Source organism: Coffea arabica, chromosome 4c (assembly GCF_036785885.1).
Source record: "Coffea arabica cultivar ET-39 chromosome 4c, Coffea Arabica ET-39 HiFi, whole genome shotgun sequence".
Taxonomy (NCBI): Eukaryota; Viridiplantae; Streptophyta; class Magnoliopsida; order Gentianales; family Rubiaceae; genus Coffea; species Coffea arabica.
Window position 1 is genome coordinate 32,619,863 of NC_092316.1, and position 16,799 is coordinate 32,636,661.

Sequence of the window (16,799 nt, forward strand, 5' to 3'; positions counted from 1 at the left end):
CAAGATTCAGTGATTTGGCTCTTCATAGGGATCTCTTTTGGGCATACCCCCTGATCAAAGAAAATGGTGACTTCACTAAACTCGGAAATCGGTGGCGGCCCCTGAATGCGACCTAGTTGTCTGAGAAATCTCTTCGGGGTATATGAGATGATTCCTTGAGTACCCAGCAAGAGAACACGTTCGGATTCCTTAGTGCGAAGTATCGGCTCAAAGCAGTCTGTCCAATCTAATACCCACCTAATGTTGAAATCTTGCAATGTTTCCAAGTAGTCCACACATTTGGATGCGTTCTTTGGTAGATCTCCCTCGTTGACTCTTTTGGGATGTGTGACTACCCAATTATATCCAACCACCGGCAAACTATCGGCAACTGATGCTTGTCTCTTAAAATGTCCCGTAGCTCATATGTATAAAACCAAGTTCGCCCCATGGAAAAACTTTTCTCCCTTTCGACAACCAGTACAAGCTAAGAAAATATCTGCGAGAATGGTCGGGACTATAGAACATTGCTTACCCTGAATTCCTAAGAAAAGGTCATTCACAATTTTTGCTGATTTAAAGGCTATCTTTTGATCTTTTCGCGGAAAGAGATAGGTCCCAGCCATAACTACCCCATATACTAGTAGCCTCTTGCGCTCCCATACGGCTTTGGAAGTGAACACAAAATCCGTCACATGCCTCTCGAATCCATCGCGTGGCGCAAATCGTTCAAACAGAATATTCACGGCGACGCCCTGATCTGACCCTCGTAGCACGAACTCTTTCAATCCTATAATTTGACAAAATTCGGCCTTGTCGGAAGCAAATGGAAACACCAAGGCAGTTCCACGTGTGGGTAAACCAAGGAGGCCAGCTACTTCTTCGAGTGTTATAGTCATTTGCCTATTGCCTATTCTAAAAGCAGTACACTCGGGGTCCCAAAGATGAACTAAAGCCTCTACCAAATAATTGTTGGATTTGATCTGCTTAAAGTCTCCAATTGATCCTAAAAATTGGGCTACTTGATTCAGTTCACTAGGTAACATGAAGGTGGGCCATTGTTGAACCTCAGTTGACGGTATTAACAATTGGTAGATGCGGCGAGGGCAAGCCATCTGATAATGAAGAAGGTAGTTTGTCAATTACCTTACCTACGAGTCTCATTCCTCCAGTTATGCGATAACTTAAACGTGCAGTCTCTTGAAGGGTTAAATACCCATGGGACACAAAAAGGTTGGTTTTATTCCTAAAACGGGATTCCCTACGTGGCGTTCCCTTTCTAGGGTTTATGCATGATGCCATTTTATTAAAACAATAAAATATGCAATTTGAAATGAAACGTGACCTAAGGAACCCTTTATTTTGCCAGGGTAGGCCTAAAATGGTATGGCATTATGAATTTATGAACAAAATAAATCATAATTTGTCAAACGTGCAATAGCCTATCTACAAGGGTAGGTCCTAAAAGAAGGTCATGCCAGACCTTTTATCTCTTAATGTTTGTGAATGCAAAAGACAAAAGACAAGGAAACGTGAGCTCAACACATAATCACATAACACATTTGGACAATTAGATAATATAAAAGGCAATAAAGATAAATAAGGAAAGAGGGTTGGGACCCCTCCCCTCGTGAATAGTGTCCCTAGTTTAGGATAAGACCGACTCTACCCTAGGCAATTCTAATATGGATGCATGAGGCTTGGTTTACTAATGCATCTAGACTCGATAGGTTATAGGCCCCCGAGCCTTCAGACTTAGAAACCAAGGGTCATCAATCCCAAGGTTCTTTGTCGGTGGCTCGAGCGATTCCCCAAACACCGCTACGCACACATCGTGTCACGGCTACGTGTTTGAGTGAATCTATCAAAATCCCCAACCTTCGACTAAAAGCTAAAGGCTATCAACCCATAGCTTAAAGCGGAAGATTGAGTGACCCATTGGATCATGCTACGCACACATCGTGTCGTGATCACATGTTCAAGTGGGTCTCCTAATCCTAGTAGGGTAGAGTGGCGTGACAAGCCACTAAAGAAAAATAAAAGGGATAAAAGAAGTAAAGCGTATGCTCGTATGCTAGTGCTCGTTTGGAGGGGAAGGGTCAAGAACCAACGCGAGGCTCTAGGGTGACCCATACCTCCCAAAATGCAATGCAAGCGCGAGATAACAAATAAACATTCATTCAAACATACATTCGTGAGTCGAGGGATTGGTTTGATTACGTATATAAGACAAAAGGTCCTAAAAATGAAAAATGCCATCCTAATATCCACATGCCATGCATAGAAAGGGTAGAAAAAGGAAACAAATGGTTAAGTCAAAAATGCTTGGACCCACTTAGGAAGTCCCCAGTGGAGTCGCCAACTGTCGCGCCCCATTTTTTGATAAATAAAAATAAATGGTTTGAGAAAGATGTTTTTGTGATTCAATTTTGATTGGAAAATGATTTTTGTGAGTTGAAAAAGATATGGGTCTAATATGGGACTTGAAGAAAGCGACGATTTGACCCAAAAAATAGTTTTTAAAAAGGGTTTTGAATGAGAAATTGGAGTCGCCACTTGGTAATGATTAAGATGTACCAAGTCACCTAAAAATATATTTTTAAAGACAAAGTAGTAAAACCCTTTTAAAAACGACTCCTAGTCCACGTAAGCCAAAGAAAAAGGTTCGGGAGTCACGTTTGACAAAGGGGAAGGCAAGGATAGAATCCAAGGCACCCCTTTGACCTAGCCAAGGCTAGTTGCGCGACTTAACCTTACCTTTCCTAATCTTCTACCCAATGTATGTATCGCACGTTGGATATGACTATATGAATGCAAAACGGAAAGGAAAATGCAATCCTAAATTCTACGATGTCTCTTGTGAGGCTTTTGGTCCCAAACCACATGAATTGTGGCGGCCAACAAAGGAAAACCTCATAGAGGTCGATTAATGCAAGTGAGAGTTCAAATTCAAGTGTGCAAGTGTGAAAGTATATGAAAGATGTAAGAAATGTAAGTGCAAGTGTGCGAATGTATAAAAAGGTGCATGTGTGAAATTGTATAAAATTCAAGTGTTTTTTGTGTGCAAGTGTGTGAAAATAGAATAATAGATATATAAGGTAAAGTGGAATTCCATTTGTGAGGTGAAAATGATCACGTGATAGGAAAAATGTAGTGAGAAAGTATGATTTGAGAAATGTGAAAAATGTGGTTAAAAGAGTATGTAGGTGATAAAAATGAAAGTATGACCCTAGGGGAATGCAACAAGTCGGGTACGGGGGTTGACTCCTAACTTTTCGACTTCTATTTTCCCTTTGATTAGAAGGCAAAACTAGCGTGCTAAGGCTATCGAGTAGCCACACTCGCTCGTTTTCCTTATCGGAAGGGGACACTCAAGCAAAATGAACCCTATAGCTAGCATGAGATGCAAAACCTAAAGTGAGGGGAAAAGGGGTTCGAGGCTCATGTCAAATGATAAAACTAAGGAAAATGCGTGATATGTGGTGAACAAGCAAATGATGTACTAACAAGGGAAAAACCCTAAGGGTCTAGCGTTGGACTAGCCCATTCTATGAATTCCGACTAGCGTTGGACTAGTGGAAACGATAAAAGAAGCCACAACTAGCGTTGGACTAGTGTGGTGACGTACATTCATCCATTCCATTCATCCACACTATAAAAAAGCGAGTAGACATGCGAATCACTTATAAACACGTAGCACATAACACTTAGCATGCTTGACTAGATGCAAGGACCTAATAAAGCGATTAAACACTTAACACGTAGGCATGCAACCAAACTAATGAACCTATTACATTCACTAACTAAAACAAAAAGGGAAGGGGAAAATGGACCAAATTGCTCGCCACAGCCCTATCTATTACAAGCCAAGAGGTGTACACATACCCCATTAAAAGAATAACTTAATGAAAACAAAAAGTAAATGACATAAGTAAAAGGAATTAAAGAAAAGCTAAGAAAGCAAAGTAGACATGCAATTCACTTAGCACGTTGAGTCACATAAGAGAAACAAAAAAAGATAAAAGGAATTATACCGCTCCCTTTTGTAGTGTTAAATGGACGAGACTTAAACTGGGCTAGTCACCAACTAACGGGATAACATGTGCTAAAACCATTCAAAGCAAAGGATTAACGCACCAATTTAGTTATAAGATATAAACAAAACAATTGGAATCCACCAAATCATCAAATTTTCCCCCAATTGCAACTTAATGAAGTAAAAAGCTAATTAAAGACCAAGCAAAGGCATGATCATCCAACCTCCAAACATAACATCTACTAAGACCCAAATGCAAGCACTACTCAAATCATTTGAACCTAATTGAAGCATTTAAAAAACTCAAAGGTCCCCAAGTAAAAAAATAAAGTCCAAGCAAACATTATATCTCAAGAATCCAATAGTGAATGAAGGTCCATGAATGGTTTAAACTTGCATTTCTAGGACCCAATAATGACCACTAATCAATCACAATCAACGTCAAAATGAATCATCAAAGAGCTTCAAAGGTCCCCAAAATAATAAAGATCAATTAATGATTCAAATGCAAACACCTTAGGACCTAATTGCAAGAACATGGAATGTAATTGGGCCATAATGCATTGCTGCAAAAATCACAGGGATCCAATTGAAGGAATTATTCTATTTGTTGGGTCATAGTGAAGCAAAGGAAAACTTGGGGGGTTGGACTGTAATTTTTCTGGAAAATATTCATGCAATCTTCATGCAAGCTACGTAGACAAAGAGCTTCTGCAACCATCACTTCACCAAAATCAGCTTTCAAATAACATTAGATCCCAGCAAACAAACACACAATCCTTTCATTTTGCATCAAGGAACGCATGGCTTCAAAACAGATTTTCAGCAGCCAGCCAAAGTTTGAGAACTTCAGCAACTAAACATAGAGAATGAAGCTTGCGGCCCTTTTGTTTTCAAAAACTTCAGTAATTTCCAGGTGCAACTACCTCCATTTCATCAAACAAACAAGATCATCAACCCATAAATTATTGACCCAAATCAAAACATAAAACTTGTTTGCAAGATTAAGACAGCAAATCTGTTTTGATCAGTAACAAAAGAAGGAAAGGAAACCGCAACAAGATTTTTTATTTTGACAACCACAGGCCAAGCAACCTGCTGGCTCCTATTGCTAAGCTTCCCAACACTTTCACAACGGACAAAGCAAACATTTCAAACAACACCAAAAGAACTTCGGCAGTCAAAGGTGCAAGCCTGCTGCATTTCATCTTCGAACATGAACTTCAGAATCTAATACAACTTTGATCAAAACTTGATCCACCAAACATCAAAACTTTAAACTAAGCAACCAAATCAAGAAGTTGAGCATCTAAACAGGCTAAAAAAACTTTAGCAAAATATTATATAAAAAAAAAATTTGGAAAAACATGCAAACATTTGACTTTTGAAAGCTGCTGCAATTTTCCTACAGATTCAGATTTTTATCTCAACTTTGATTAGATGTTTTTAAACTCAACATCACAATCCTAAACCAAGCCACTAACTACACCACCACCATGATCCAAACAAGCAGGCAACTCAGAAAAATATCACAGAAGGATTCTGGAAAGCATGCGTGCAACACAGGAATCTAGCAAAACCAACAAGCAGATTTCATTCATTACCCAGCAAGCATTGGATCTCAATTCAGGTATTTCAGCCCCCAAACATACAAAACATGCATTTTATACCTATAACTACCCAAAAACAGCATACAAACTCACAGAACGAAAAGGGAAATCAATGAATTAAAAGTCAGAAATTCAACTTGCCGAAGAAGCACGCCATTTTTCTGGTTTGGTTCTTGTTCCTCACATGGACAGCAGCAATACTCAAAATAAGAATCTATGACACTAACTTACAAGAAAAATCTAGACTTGCAACTCAAAATTCAACCTAAACCACCAACCAAAGTTGGAAACTTTAACCATCTTCTCTCGGCCAAAACACCCATATGTAAAATATCAACCCCCCACCCCAAACTCAGATATAAATCACACAAAGTCAAAAGCTTTCTTCAAATTTTTTAGCTATCCTCATGATCTTCATATAGAAAGCAATATGACCAGAAATGGATCAAGGGTTACCTGTTTTTGCTACTGCGACAGCTGGATCTTCTCCTATCCAAAGCTTTCTTCCTCAGCCGAATTTTGAAAACCCTCTCTTTTCAATCTTCTCTCGCTGCGTTTCCCCTCCTTGCTTCCAGATTTCAATCTTTTCTTTTGTAGCCGTCGTCCCTTTCTATTGGTTCAGATGTCAACCCAGAAATCTCTCTCCTCTCTCTCTGTTCTATTCTCAACCGTCACCTTTCAAGCTCCGCAGCTTCCTTGAAATTTTCTACAGCCGTACCCCTTTTTCTTGATGAAAAACCTCTCTTTTTACTTTTGCCGTTCACTCTTTCTCTCTCCTCCGTATGCTCCTCTCTCGATCTCTCCTTTTTCACTCTCTCAGCCTTTCTTTCACTCCACCTCCAACTCCAGTTCTCTCTAGTTTTCTCTTAGCCGTCAGCTCCAAATTTTCTTCCTCTCCCTTCACGGCTGAGCCTTCTCTTCCCTTTTATATGGAACTCCAAGGTTCCTAAACCCTCACCCCAATGGTGAGGATGAAGGCTTGTCCTTCCCTTTCCATCCAGCCATCCGATGTCTATTGAGGTTGTGCCTTGCACGCTGCAAAAAATTGCAGCGTGCATGCTGCGGTAAATTTATTTATTTATTTTTTTTTTGAAAAAAATTAATTAATTAAACAACAAAAAATGATAACAATAATAATTAATAACAAAAACAACTTAATTAACATTAGATAAAAATAAACTAGAAACAACAAAAACGCAACTTTCCATTTTTTTCATTTTTCTCATTTTTTCACTTTTTTCAAAATAACTTAATAAAATAAAATGCCAAAAAGTTGAATTTAAAAGAAATAAACATACTTTGTGAGCAAATTTCTTTTTTCTTTCTTTTTCTTTCTTTTCCATTGTTTTTCCCAAAAAAAAAAAACCTATTTTTTGAATGTTTTTGCCTGTTTTTTTTCTTTTTTTTTCATGATTTTCATAATCTTTTTTTTTATCAAGAAAGCATTAAATAAAAACAAAAATGACTAAAACATATATTTTTTGAATGTTTTCCTTTTTTCTCTAGCAACTCTATGCTAATCTTAAAATTTAAAAACTAAAACTAAAACTAAAACTAAAAGTAAATAAAACTAAAAAGACAAACAAGAATAAATGACAAATGAAATAGATCAACTAAAAGGGCCAAAAATGAACTAAAATAAAATAACCACTAAAAATGAGAAACAAACAATAACGAACTAGAATGCAGACAATCTGCAACAAAAATCATGAATTAGATGCAACATACAAAATTATTTAAAATTTGGTGTCTACAATAAGCATCATTAGGTGTAGTAGGATGTTTCAAGCTTCACTTACCACAAACCAAGAGAGAGAAAGATGTTGTGCACCTTAGTCCTTCAAACAAAGTTCACCAAACAACTTACTAGCACTAGAAGGAAAAATTTAATGGAGTGAAAACCAAGTTAAGCAAGTGATTTAGTTGATTTGAGCTAGAAGTTTGCTAGAATGTTGAAGAGTTTTGTCTTTCTTCTTGCTTAGAGAGGGCCGGCCATAAGGAGGAGAAAAATGGTGAATTTTGTGCAATTTTTGGATATTTAACCTTTGGTCAAAAAAGTCAAAATTGTGAATAGTAATTCTTAAAAGGCATCCAATAAGAAGGTGACACTTGTCACCTTCATAAATGCATTCTTATCTTTCTTTTCTCTCTCACATCAATCACTTCACACACACTACTTATCTCTTAACACCCGATAAATTTTAAACAGTATCCGAAACTTAACCTTATCGGCCGAATTTTTCCGAACTTTTCGCACTAGTGGGTCCCACGTCCACTATTTACTCTTAATTTCCTAAAATTTCCCCAATGCTAGAAAAATCATCTTAAAACTATAATTGCTCATAAAATCCACTAAGAAAATATCTCTAAGCCAGAAAATGCAGAAAACATGCAATTAAGGGGAAATAAACCCTAGAAAAATAATTAGGGTTTTACGGGTTCTCACACTCTCCCCCCCTTAAAAGAATTTCGTCCTCGAAATTTCTCACCTTAATTCCCGAAAAGGTTTGGGTATTTCTTTCGCATTTCCTCTTCCATCTCCCAGGTGGCTTCCTCAACTCCGTGGTTTCTCCATAGCACCTTCACTAGTGGAATCCGTTTGTTTCGGAGCTCTTTGATTTTTCGATCGAGTACTTGAACCGGTTTCTCTTCATAGGCCAGTGATTCATCTACTTCGATATCCTCCGGTTGTAAAACATGAGATGGGTCAGGATGGTACTTCTTTAGCATCGAGACGTGAAATACGTCGTGGATTCGAGATAGACTGGATGGTAGTTCCAATCGATACGCGACCACTCCAACCCTTTGAAGGATCTTATAGGGTCCGACGTACCGCGGTTGAAGTTTCTTTCCTTTGCCCGTTGTAAGACTTCGTAAGGGTGTGATTTTGAGAAATACATAATCTCCAACTTCAAATTCCAAATCTTTTCTTCGGTTATCCGCGTAGCTCTTTTGACGACTTTGGGCGGTTTGAAGTCGTTGTCGTATCAACTTGACCTTTTCCTGAGCCTCTTCCATCCATGGAATGGTTGCCGGATTCAGTGCTTTCTTTTCACCTACTTCATCCCAATAAATCGGTGAGCGGCACTTGCGTCCGTAGAGAGCTTCATACGGAGCCATTTGAATTGACGAATGGAAGCTATTGTTGTACGCAAATTCTACCAAGGTCATGTGCTGACCCCAATTGCCTCTAAAGTCCAGAATACAGGTTCGTAGCATATCCTCAAGAGTCTGAATCGTCCGTTCCGACTGGCCATCCGTCTGAGGGTGATAGGTAGTGCTCAAATTGAGTTTCGTCCCCAGGGTTTCTTGAAACTTCTGCCAAAACCGTGATACAAATCGTGGATCCCGATCAGAGACGATGCTCACAGGCACTCCGTGTAGCCTTACAATTTCATCCATGTACAATCGGGTCAATTTGTCCATTGAATACTTCATGTTTACCGGCAAGAAATGGGCCGACTTGGTTAATCGATCAACGATCACCCAAACGGCATCGTTTCCTCTTTGCGTCCTCGGTAAACTTGAAACGAAGTCCATGGTGATGTTTTCCCACTTCCACTCGGGTATCTCCAAGGGTTGTAACAAACCCGATGGTTTTTGATGCTCTGCCTTCTCTTGCTGGCAAATGAGACATTTCTGCACGTATTGAACGATTTCCCTCTTCATGTTGTCCCACCAATAGGTTCCTTTTAGGTCTTGATACATCTTGCTGCTGCCCGGATGGATTGTATACTTGGACCTATGAGCTTCCTCCAAAATTTCTGCTTTCAACGATTCCTCCTTTGGTACCACTATTCGATCTCGATATTGCAACATACCCTCAGGACTCAGATTGAAGTCCGTTGTTTCTCCCTTTTCCACTTTCTCTCTCCACTTCTGTACCATCAAATCCTTGCCTTGCGCCTCTTTTATACGTTCCAGTAGAGTGGAGGTCACCCTTACTGTCGCGCCCCATTTTTTGATAAGAAAAATAAATAAATAAAAATGGTTTGAGAAAGATGTGTTTGATTCAATTGTGATTGGAAAATGATTTTTGTGAGTTGAAAAAGATATGGGTCTAATATGGGACTTGAAAAAGCGACGATTTGACCCAAAATAGTGTTTTAAAAAGGGTTTTTGAATGAGAAATTGGAGTCGCCACTTGGTAATGATTAAGGTGTACCGAGTCACCTGAAAAATAAATTTTTAAAGACAAAGTAGTAAAACCCTTTTAAAACGACTCCTAGTCCACGTAAGCCAAAGAAAAAGGTTCGGGAGTCACGTTTGACAAAGGGGAAGGCAAGGATAGAATCCAAGGCACCCCTTTGACCTAGCCAAGGCTAGTTGCGCGACTTAACCTTACCTTTCCTAATCTTCTACCCAATGTATGTATCGCACGTTGGATATGACTATATGAATGCAAAACGGAAAGGAAAATGCAATCCTAAATTCTACGATGTCTCTTGTGAGGCTTTTGGTCCAAAACCACATGAATTGTGGCGGCCAACAAAGGAAAACCTCATAGAGGTCGATTAATCCAAGTGAGAGTTCAAATTCAAGTGTGCAAGTGTGAAAGTGTATGAAAGATGCAAGAAATGTAAGTGCAAGTGTGCGAATGTATAAAAAGGTGCATGTGTGAAATTGTATAAAATTTGAGTGTTTCTTGTGTGCAAGTGTGTGAAAATAGAATAATAGATATATAAGGTAAAGTGGAATTCCATTTGTGAGGTGAAAATGAGCACGTGATAGGAAAAATGTAGTGAGAAAGGATGGTTTTGAGAAATGTGAAAAAATGTGGTTAAAAGAGTATGTAGGTGATAAAAATGAAAGTATGACCCTAGAGGAATGCAACAAGTCGGGTACGGGGGTTGACTCCTAACTTTTCGACTTCGATTTTCCCTTTGATTAGAAGGCGAAACTAGCGTGCTAAGGCTATCGAGTAGCCACACTCGCTCGTTTCCCTTATCAAGAGGGGATTTTCACGCAAATGAACCCTAACTAGCATGAGATGCAAGTCCTAAAGTGAAGGGGAAGGGGTTTGAGGAACATACCAAATGATAAACTAAGGAAAAATGCGTGATATGTGGTGATCATGCACTTCATGAAAAAGGAAAAAAAAAACCTATTGGGTCTAGCATTGGACTAGCCCCTCCTATGAATTCCGACTAGCGTTGGACTAGTGGAAACGATAAAAGAAGCCACAACTAGCGTTGGACTAGTGTGGTGACGTACATTCATCCATTCCATTCATCCACACTATAAAAAGCGAGTAGACATGCGAATCACTTATAAACACGTAGCACATAACACTTAGCATGCTTGACTAGATGCAAAATCCTAATAAAGCATTTAACATATAACACATAGGCATGCAACCATTACATTTGCTAACTAAAACAAAAGGGAAAGGAAAAATGGACCAAATTACTTGCTACGCCCTATCTATTACAAGCCAAGAGGTGTACACATACCCCATTAATAAAAATCAAAAGTAAATGAAATAACTGAAAGGAAATAAGGAGAGGCTAGGAAAGCAAGTAGACATGCAAATTTCAATTAGCACATTAGTCCACATAGGAGAGAAACAAAAGGGGTAAAAGAGATTATACCGCCCCGTTGGTGATACTAAGGAAGTAAACAAACTCAACTTGGCTAGAGTCACCCAAGAAAAGACTAATTTAGGCTAAAATCACCAAAAACAAAAGATTAATGCACCAATTTAATGATAAGATATAAACTAAACAATTTGAATCCACCAAACATCAAACTTTCCCTCAATTGCAACTCAATGAAGTCAAAACTACTTAAAGACCAAGGCAAAAAGCATGATCATCCAATCCCCAAGCATAACATCTACTAAAAACCCAAATGCAAGCACTACTCAAATCATTTGAACTTAATTGAAGCATTTAAAAACTCAAAGGTCCCCAAGTAAAAATTAAAATCCAAGCAAACATCATATCTCAAGAATCCAAGAGTGAATGAAAGTCCATGAATGGTTTAAACTTGCATTTCTAGGACCCAATAACGACCACTAATCAATCACAATCAACGTCAAAATGAATCATCAAAGAGCTTCAAAGGTCCCAAAAATAATAAAGATCAATTAATGATTCAAATGCAAACACCTTAGAACCTAATTGCAAGACATTGGAATGTAATTGGGCCATAATGCATTGCTACAAAAATCACAGGGACCCAATTGATTAGCTTTCTCAAATTTGTGGGTCATAGTAGAACAAGGGGAGACTTGGGGGGTTAAAGTGAAATTTTCAAAAATAGTTTCATGCAAAACCATGCAAAGCTACGTAAACATTGCCTGCAACAAGAATTCTGATGAAAGCTTCCCTCAATTCGGCATTAACAGCTTTCAAACTCAATTAAATCCAAACAAAAAAAACTACCATACATTCCACTCATTTTGCATCATGAAACTTATAAATTTAACACCAAAGGTCAGCCAACAGACATGCAAAATCTGAACAGTTCAGGTGACTTCATGCAAAGCTTAGGAAACATTTCTGCAGCCAAAGAGAGTCAGCCGAGACTTTGGAACTTCAGCAGCCTTATGCGGCAAGAGAAAAGATTTTAACCAAGAAGAAAATCCAGCTTCCTAGCACTCGCTAAAGGTTGCAAACTCATTCTTAAAAACACCTTTTATGCATAAAAAAAAACAAAGAGAAATCTGGAATGAGAAACCAACTCATGATTCAGATTGGTTCAAGACAACTCACCCACCATTCAGAATTTTTAGGGAAATCTATTTTACTTGGCCAACATTCAAGCTAGTTTACATTTCCTGTGATTCAAAGAATGCAAACTCAACACCAAACCTTCTTTTCTTCCATTCAAACATAAGATTAGGCATGCAGGTTAAGTAGGAAAACTCAACAAATCAAACACAGAGAAGAAAACATCACAGAAAAATTGTGGCAGCTTAGGCTTCTGTACTAATTTGCTGCATTTTCAAACACAAACTTTGGACTTTAGCACCTCATCTTTAACCAAACCTTTCACCTAACAAAATCATTACTTCAAAACACACATAAATGCCATGGTACAATGAACCATGAGCATGGAAAAACATGCAAACTGCTTGAACCTTTCAACAGACTTGCGGATTTGGCTTCTGCAATTTTCAGCCATGACTTTCTATCCTTGCATGTAAACTTTCGGCAAAACCAAGTTCATTTAAAACTTCAAATCAACTTCACTCAAAACCACGTTAAACACCTCTCAAAATATTCCAAATAACCAGCAAACTAAGTAATTCAAACACTCGAAAAAATTCAGCAGCCAAAAGTGAAGCCTGCTGCATTTTTTTTTGTTTCCTAACTCAAATTTCCAATTCAAACACACGACTTTGATTAGATACCCTTCAACCCCAACATCACAGCTTTAAACTACGCAAGTAACTATACAACCACCCCAATCCAGACGAACAAAAACCAGACTGAAGCCATGCAAAAAATTCTGGAAAAATATGTGTGCAAAGGTGGTTCAGCAACCTGAAATGATCATTTTCAGCAAGCATTTGATCTTAATTCAAGTGTTTCAGCCCCCAAACATACAAAACATGCATTTTATACCTATAACTACCCAAAAACAGCTTACAAACTCACAGAACGAAAAAGGAAATCAACGAATTAAAAGTCAGAAATTCAACTTGCCGAAGAAGCACTCCATTTTCTGGTTTGGTTCTTGTTCCTCACATGGACAGCAGCAATACTTAAAATGAGAATCTATGACACTAACTTACAAGAAAAATCTAGTCTTGCAACCCAAAACTCAACCTAAGACGAACCACCAACCAAAGTTGGAAACTTTAACCATTTTCTCTCGGCCAAAACACAATCATGCAAGAACTGGATTTTTCATACGGGAAGAGGTTGAGGATTACCTGTTTTGCTGCTACAAGAACTGGATTTTGATAGGACTTTGGAGTAACTGACTGGAATCCACCACAATCTGAGGGCAATGGGCCGCAGATCCTCTTCTCCTTGTTCTAGTTTCTCTCTGTCTGGCTTTCCTTCACTCACGGTTCCTTACTCTGCCCGAAAGCTCTCCAGTTTTCTGTTCCTCACAGCCCAACTCTCTCAAAACTCTAGCCTTCTTCCTCACCAGCCGTCCACTCCTTTCTCTGGCTTTCCTTTCTTTTTCCAGATTTCAGCCGTCACCTCCTTCCAAAACTCTCAAAGCTCTCCCTTTTACTCACTCAGCCGTTAGCTCTCTTGTTTTTCTTTGCTGTCCGTCGCCTCTCTCTTTCTTCTCCTTTTCTTTTTGCCGTTCCACTCTTTTCCTCCCCCTTTCTTATTTCTTCTCCTTTGTCTGCCCGAAACCCAGCTCCTCCATTTCCTTCCTCTGTTTTTCCTTAAGTTTTGCAGCCATCCTTGATGCCTATTCTCTCTGATTTCTGTTTTGCCTCAGAATTTTTCCAGCCGTGCTCTCTATCTCCCCTCCTCTTGCGGCTGCTGATTCTTGTTCCTTTTTATATGAGCTCCAATCCGTAAACCCTCTCTCGGATGGTGAGGATGAAGAGCTTATCCTTCCCTTTCCATCCAGCCATCCGATGGCTCTTGAGATTGTCCTTTGCACGCTGCCAAAAAATTGCAGCGTGCATGGTGCGGTTTTTTTTTTTTTTTTTAACAACTTGACAATTACAGAAATGATAAAATAAAATATAAATAATAACAAAATTACATAAACCAGGTAATAATAATAATAACAAAACAAAACAAAACAAAAAAAAAATAATTTTAAACAAAAAACTAAACAAAAATGGCCATTTTTAATTAATTTTTCAATTTTTCATTATTTTCTTTTTCTCAAAATAACTTAATAAAAATAACTAAAGTGCCCAAAGATTGAATTTAAAGAAATAAACATATTTTTGTGAACAAATTTTCCTTTTTTTCTCTTTTTTTTTTTCATTTTTCCAATCCAACTAAAGCCTATTTTTTAATTTTTCTTCTTTTTCCTCTTTTCTTTAATTTTCTCTTTTCTCCTCTTTTTTTTTTTATAATTTTTCATTTTCATTTTTCCTTCGAGAAAGCATTGAATAAAAACAAAATGACTAAAACATATTTTTGATGTTTTCTTTTCTTTTTTTTTTCTAAAAAACTCTATGCTAATCTTAAACTTAAAAGCTAAAACTAAAAACTAAAACTAAAAGTAAATAAGAATAAATAGCAAATGAAATAGGTCAACTAAAAGGGCGAAAATGAATAAAACTAAAATATCATAACAACTAATAGTGCAAAACACAATAACGAACTAAAATGCAAGCAATCTAAAATGAAAATCATGAAATAGATGCTACATAAAATTATTCAAAATTTGGTGTCTACACTTACATTGCTAAATATTACCTTATGACTCCCAAGACAGGGTTTCCACTCGCACACGGATTCTAGTAAATCCCACTCCTTAATCATTAGCCCTGCCACTTGCACTTTACGACTCAAGGCATCTGCTACCACATTTGCCTTTTCCGGATGGTAATTGATCGTACAGTCGTAATCTTCCAAGAATTCCATCCATCGCCGTTGTCTCATATTCAGTTCCTTCTGGGAGAAGAGGTACCTAAGACTCTTGTGATCCGAAAACACTTCGAAGGTCACCCCATATAGGTAATGCCTCCACTTTTTCAGTGCAAACACAACTGCAGCTAATTCTAGATCGTGAGTCGGGTAGTTCTGCTCGTGAAGCTTCAATTTCCTAGAGGCAAAAGCAATCACATTTCGGTTCTGCATCAAAACACACCCCAAGCCTTCTCGCGACGCGTCTGCATATACTGCAAACCCGTCCACTCCATTTGGCAAGACCAGTACCGGAGCCATGGTCAATCTTTTCTTTAATTCCTGAAAATTCGTTTCGCATCAGCCGTTCCAGATAAACTGGCCCATGCTTCTTTGTTAGGTCAGTTAAAGGTCCTGCCAGTTTGGAAAAATCCTTAATAAACCGTCGGTAATATCCAGTCAGCCCTAGAAAGCTACGAATTTCCGTGGGGGTTTCTGGTCTCTTCCAATTTGTCACGGCCTCAACCTTCGCCGGGTCCACCGAAATACCTTCGTGGGAGATCACGTGCCCTAGAAACGCTACTTTCTCCAACCAGAACTCGCATTTGCTAAACTTGGCGTACAGTTGATGTTCCTTCAATGTCTGCAACACCACTCTCAAATGCTCCTCATGCTCCTCGCGTGTCTTAGAGTAGACCAAAATGTCATCAATGAACACAAGGACAAATCGGTCTAGATAGGGTTTAAAAACCCTATGCATTAAGTCCATGAAGGCGGCGGGAGCATTAGTCAGTCCAAAGGGCATAACGGCGAACTCGTACTGTCCGTATCTTGAATTGAAAGCAGTTTTCGGAATGTCCTCCTTCCTAATCAACAACTGGTAGTATCCCTGTCGGAGGTCCAACTTCGAGAAGACCACTGCTCCTTGCAGCTGGTCAAACAACTCATCTATGTGGGGCAGTGGATACTTATTCTTGATAGTCACGTTGTTCAGCCCCCGGTAATCAATACACATCCTCAACGTTCCATCCTTTTTCTTCACAAATAGAACCGGAGCTCCCCAAGGAGACTCACTCTCGTGAATGAATCCCCGCTCCAAAAGGTCTTGCAATTGCAACTTAAGCTCTTTAAGTTCTACAGGCGCCATTCGGTAAGGGGTTTTGGAGATAGGTGCGGTTCCAGGTAAAAGATCTATTCGGAATTCTATCTCCCTTTCCGGAGGTAAGGCCACTAATACATCAGGAAATACATCCGGAAATTCCCTCACTATGGCCACGTCTTCTACTTTTAACTTATCCGTAGGGGTGTTAATTAAGAAGGCCAAAAATCCTTGCGCCCCTTTACTTATCAGTTTCCTAGCTCGAACGCCCGAAATGAGAGCAGATGAGGCTAACCTACCCCTTATATCTAACCTTAAGGTTGCCTCGCCAGGAATTCGAAATTCAACTATTTTCGTTTTACATTCCAGTTGGGCGTTATATTTGGCTAACCAGTCCATACCCAAAATCACGTCGTACCCCTTAATGGACAAGCTAATCAGGTCTCCTAGAAATCTCCTTTCACCTACCCATACATCGCAATCCCTATAAACCATACTAGTCACCAAACGTTGATTCCCCGTAGGTGTACTAACCTCTAAGTCATATGGTAAGCTAGCAGGTTTTATATCGATGC

General features: G+C 38.8%; 1 long non-coding RNA gene across 1 annotated transcript; it reads right to left on the reverse strand.

Moving 5' to 3' along the window:
• Positions 1-5,415: 5,415 nt before the first annotated feature.
• LOC140005342 (uncharacterized) lies at positions 5,416-14,117 on the reverse strand. Its single transcript, XR_011813165.1, has 2 exons — positions 13,508-14,117; positions 5,416-6,684 (listed from the first exon to the last, which is right to left on the reverse strand). It is a non-coding gene; the product is annotated as an uncharacterized lncRNA (long non-coding RNA).
• Between the last annotated feature and the right edge of the window lie 2,682 nt (positions 14,118-16,799).